The following is a 6,000-nucleotide window of genomic DNA, read 5'->3' as shown; positions in this document are numbered from 1 at the left end:
GTCAGAGTAGAACTCTGCTCCAGAGGGTTTTCAGTGGCTGACTTTTGGGAAGTAGATTGCCAGGGCTTTCTTCCAAAGCGTCTTTGAGTTGATTCAAACCTCCCAGGTTTCAGTTAGCAGCTGAGAGCATAGTAACTATTTGTACCACTCAGGGACACCTCTTTGCAAAACATGCTGACAAGCGCTTTAAATGTACTGCCTCATTTAACTCTCCCAGAAACCCGAAGTGTAGGTACCATTTCCACTTTGCAGAAGAGAAACCTGAGTGAGATAAGATAACTTGTCCAAGGTCGCAATACTAGTAAGGAGAGGAAGCTGGGATAGAAATTGAGACCTGGCCTATCCTCTCAATTGCTAGGCAATAAAATGCTTCTCAGAAATTAGCCAACAGTCTAGGTGGTAGCCTTGGATGAAAGCAACCCTTCTAAAAAGCCAGTGAAGGTTTCGCTTATTTGATGATGTGTTTGCAATGGTTGGGGGGTGCAGGAAGGAAGGTGTAGAGCCCTATGTTCCCCCAGCAGTCTGAGGCCATCAGATGTTCACCATTAGTCCTTGGAGCTGGGTCCTCAAGGCCAGCCACTCAAGTGTCTGCCTGTCCTCCTAGATGCTGGGCCTCTCAACCAATAAGCTGCCCCCTGAGCTCCCATTGACTAGACTTCCCCTTGTTATTGTTGTTAGTTGCTCTTGAGTTGATTTCGCCTCGTGGCAACCCCATGTGTGTAGAGTAGAATTGTACTCCATGGGGTTTTCAAGGCTGTAAGCTTTTGGGAAAAGATTCCCAGGTCTTTCTTCTTAGGTGCCTCTGGGTGGGTTTGAACCACCAGCTTTTTGGTCAGTAGTTGAGTACTTAATCATTTGTGCCACCCAGGAACTCTTTGACTGGCCCTAAGCATGGTTGTTAGGTTCAGTAATTAGATCAACTGCTAATTGTGGTTCTTTGGGAACAAACATAAGCTACAAAATCCCGTAAGGAAGACAGTGAGTTTCCTCCTATGCAAGGGAGGCCCAGAGCAGTCTGAAGAGAAGAGGAGGAGACCCTCCCTGGGCCATGGTTTTCTGATATCCCTGTGGCCAGGCTAGAAGGAGCACTTTCCCCTAAGGCAGCTCCACCACATTCCAAATCCCCCCACCACCCTCCTAAGTCACCTTCAGATATTCAGACCTAATGTGCTGTCACTTTCAGGGTCAGCTTCTAACAGAGGCCCCTGCTGCGGGCTCCAGCACGTCCTTTTATTATCAGGAGTTTTATGCAGGAGCCTCCTACCTACTGTCCCCCTCCACAGACATCCAGCTGGCACGGGAGCTGGACCCGGTCAAGCTGCTAGTCAGCCTGTCTCAGACTCTAAGGTGAGTAGGAATCAGCTTCGGATCTTGTCATACTGCAGGGCTCAGGCAGTAGATTCAGCATCTCTAACCAGCACAGAACCATGCTGGTGCTGCTGGTACACAGATCACACTTTGGTAGGTGACCACAGCTTGTGAACACCTGTAACATCTGGCTGGGAGGGAAAAGGAAAAGAAGAGAGAAAACCAGGGAGGTCTCCTCTGCCAGCCCCCTCTTTTTCTTCTCCCAACAGGGAAAACACTGAGAAGTCCAGTGAGTCTGGGAAGTTCTTTACATTGCAAGAAATACAAGCAGAGGGTGCATGCTAGTATTTTTTATTGAGGATTGCCATGGCTCTAAAGAAGGTTCGCTGGTGGTACAATAGTTAAGTGCTCTGCTGTTAACCTAAAGTCAGCAGTTCGAATCCACCAGGTGCTCGGTGAGAGACAAGACCTGTCGATTTGCTCCTGTAAAGATTGTTGTTGTGTGCCATCGAGCCGATTGCAACTCGTAATGACCCTACATGACAGAGTAGAATTGCCCCATAGGGTTTCCTAGGCTGAAATCTTTACAGGAGCTGACCGCCGGGTCTTTTCTCCAGCAGTGCCACTGTTAGAATCCGCTAGGTTCTAACCCATCGAGTTGATTCCAATTTATAGTGACCTTATAGGACAGAGTACAACTGTTCCATACAGTTTCCAGTGAGTGGCTGGTGGATTTGAACTGCCAAACTTTTGGTTGTATTAACTGTAGCTCTTAACCACTTTGCCACCAGGGCTCCTACTATGGAAAGTCACAAAAGAAACCAGTAGCTTCTGAGGAAGAGAGCTGGGTGGTTGGGGAAATAGCACAGGAGAGAGACTTAGTTTTCTCTGGATTCCCTTCTGAATTTTGTACCTTAGAAATATATTTTCCATTAAAAACAAAACAAAACAAACAAGCAAAACCAGCTAACATTGAAAGATAATTCCATTGTTCTTTCTGATCCTCCCGTCACCTCAGAATTAAATGAAATTGATTCATTAACAAACTGCTTGAGTGCCCTCTCACTGAGTCCCCAGCAGGGTTAGTTACTGGAACGGGGAGGAGGGGTGTAACACTGCCCTTGTGTCATTACTGGGAAACCCCAAAATGAAGGTGTGTGTTTTTAGAGTCTGGAGGCTCTGGGGGTCCTGATTTCCCTTTAAGAATTCAAGAGACCTACCACGGAGGAGGGGGAGAGTTGGTGGTTCAGTGGTAGAATTCTCAGTTGTGTTATTTACTTTTCTGAGGCTATTATCCCTACCCAAAGAGGAGGAGATTATGCAAATAACTCTCCCTATGGTTATCTAGATTCAAATTTCAATTCATCCATTTGGGACTATTAGCAGGTTAACCAGTCACTGTGGAGTTGATTCTGACTCATGGCCACTCCATGTGTGTCGGGATAGAACTGTGCTCCATAGGGTTTTCAATGGCCGATTGTTTAGAAATAGCCTGCCAGGCCTTTCCTCTTTGCCATTTCTGGGTAGACTTGAATCACTAACCTTTCGGTTAGCAGCCAAGCATGTTAACTGTTTGCACCACCCAGGGGCTCTATGAGCAGCTTAAACCAAAAACCCATTGCTGTCAGGTCAATTCTGACTCATAGCAACCCTATAGGACAGAGTAGAACTGCCCCATAGGGTTTCCAAGGCTGGAACCTTTATGGAAGCAGATTGCCACATATTTCTCTCACAAAGCTGCTGGAGGGTTTGAACTGCCAACCTTTCAGTTAGCAGCCGAGTGAGTGCTTAACCCCTGAACCACCAGAGATCCTTATAAAGAAGTTACTTCTTAAATGAAGTTGTAATGCAGAAAGCACCTGCCTAGCAGAGGCTCAACAAATATTTGTTTCCTCCATTACAGTTTTTCTTCCTCACTCCACAACCATCCAGGATTATTATAAATATTTTATTCTTTTCAAAGCACCCCCGTTTTCACCTTCTCAGGCCTCCCCTAAATCTCAAAAAACCCAACGAAGAGTCATCCTCTTCACTTTACAAGTGAGTATAGAGGACTCAGGCAGATCACTAGGCAGTGCAGCCTGGTCTCAATTACTAACTTAAAAGTTGAAGGTTCAAATCCACCCATCAGTACCGAGGAAGAAAGGACTGGCAATCTGCTTCTGTAAAGATCACAGCTAAGGAAGCCCTAAGGGGCAGTTCTACTCTGTCACACATGGGGTCACCATGAGTTGAAATCAATTTGACTCTAAAGTGTTTGGTTTTTTGGATTTATACAGGACTCTGCTTTCTCGGTTGACTTACCAACGTCATATCACAAAGCGGCAGAGCTCGAACAGTGCCCAGATCGTCCCTCTCCCAGGAGGGCTCCCGGCAGCATCACACTGTGTCCCCAGCACCGTCCCTCAGAGAATTAAGGCTCTTAATTCCTGTGGATCCTTCAGGTTTTTCTCGTCGATAAATTCAAATTCAAATTCACAAGCTCTTTTTTAATATACAGGCTTTTGTGCATGACAAGGGAGATCTAAAGAGGTTTTTATTTAAATTGATTATAATATTTTCAGTTGTGGGTTATAAACTCAAAACTTAATTTTTTTTAAGCCATTAAGTGCAACTTCCAAATATACCAAGTTTAATTATATATCTAGTATTTTGTGTGACAAAAATTTAAAGCATTCACACTTGGTCTTTGATTAATGTTACTTAGCCCCAAAATTTAACAGATCAATTTCCCCTAAATAAGTTAAGCTCTGCTAACAACTAAATTCTCTTAAACATTTCACAGTAAAGTTAAAAAAAAAAAAAGAAAAAAACCTTTAATAATTTAAGGAAACAAGTTCTTCTAAAAATTTACACGCTATTTATGAACTTGTTAATTAAATTCTCTTAAAATTTTTTAAGGTGTCCTCGAATGGTGCAAATGGTTACATGTTTTAAGCTATAATCAAAAATTTAATGTTGCTGATGTCCTCAGCCCTTCAAGCACCTTCATAAGCATTTAACTTTTGAAAATCAACTAAGTTAATATTTATACATTCAGTAAAACAAATGCATTTTGCAGACTCAAAGTCAAATGTAAATTTACTCAATTCAATTTAGTTAATTATCGTCAATATTTCAAATCGAATTAAGCAGAAACTCCTAAATGTTTCAAGTACCTTAGTTTACATGTTCAACATGTATGTATTCAAACATGTACTGAAATACACATTAAATAGTATAATCATTATAAAAATTTGTTTTATCTGTATAAATACAACTTACTCAAAAGTTTCAGTATATTGGGATGGTTCTTTCATATTCCTGTCTGAAAAGCATCTCCCCAAGGCCTCCATAGCATCTGACATAACTAATTTGCCGATGTCAGAGATTCAAGACCAGGCTCTTGAATTCAGGGATTTGGGCCAAACATTCAAGACTGGGAGAGGGGAATGTGGGAGCTCCTCCCCAGAGGATTCAGCTCACCTTGTGTTTGAATAAGGAGCCCCTGTGTGATGCAAATGGTTAAGTGCTAGGCTACTAACCAAAAGATTGGCAGTTCAAATCCGCCCAGAGGTGCCTCAGAAGAAAGGCCTGGCATTCTGCTTCTGAAAGGTCATAGCCATGAAAACCCTATGGAGCACAGTTCTATTCGGACACATGTGGGGTCGCCATGAGTCGGAACTCACTCGACAGCAACTGGTTTGGTTTTGCATGTGAACAAGCTGAACACCGTCCTACACTCAGATTCTGGGGCTACGACAACAAGGCACCACAAACTCCAGCTTTCTGCTGCTATTGAGTACTGAACCCACTCCATAGCCTTTAAAGCCCTGTTCTTATTCACCCAGTTTGTATCATAATCAGTCTCCAATTGTTATCACCTAATTTGAGTAAATCAGATTTGTCACCCTCCTATCTGAGTAGTAGCTATCCTCTTTGCAGCCTGATTTGCTTTTGAAAAGACTCTGTCTTCTTTATGGCTTTCCTTCCCCATTCAAATATGTATTGTGGTCCTACTATGCTCAGGATCAAGAATAAAGGCCTGGTGATCTACTTTTGAAAGATCACAACTATGGAAAACCCTACGGAGGACAGTTGTACTCCAAAACACATGGAGCCACCATGAGTCAGAACCAACTTGATAGCAATGGGGTTTTGAGGGGGTTTACTATAGGGCCACTATGAGTCAGAATCAACTTGATGGCAACAGATTTTTTTAGTTTTTATTTTTTTACTATGTGCTGGAGTCCTTCGATGGTGCAAACAGTTAACAGGCTCAGGTGTTAACCAAAAAGTTGGGAGGTTTGGATCTCCTTCAGTGTTTTTCAGTTTATCATAATATTGCCTCAGAAGAAAAACCTGGTGATCTACTTCTAAAAAATCAGCCACTGCTAACTTAGAACTGAAGCCACTCCCAAAGTCCACCTTTCAGCCAAAGATTAGATAGGCCTATAAAACAAACACTGAATATTGAATATACCATGGACTGCCAAAAGAATGAACAAATCTGCCTTGGAAGAAGTATAGCCAGAATTCTTCTGAGAAGCATGGATGGAGAGACTTTGTCTCACATACTTTGTACATGTTATCAGGAGGGATGAGTCTCTGGAGAAGGACATCATGCTTGGTAAGGCTAAGGGTCAGTGAAAAAGAGGAAGTCTCTCAATGAGCTGGATTGACACAGTGGGTGCAACAATGAGCTCAAGCATA

The sequence above is a fragment of the Loxodonta africana genome, chromosome 7, assembly GCF_030014295.1.
Source record: "Loxodonta africana isolate mLoxAfr1 chromosome 7, mLoxAfr1.hap2, whole genome shotgun sequence".
NCBI classification, from domain to species: domain Eukaryota; kingdom Metazoa; phylum Chordata; class Mammalia; order Proboscidea; family Elephantidae; genus Loxodonta; species Loxodonta africana.
This window is presented reverse-complemented; position numbering follows the sequence as displayed.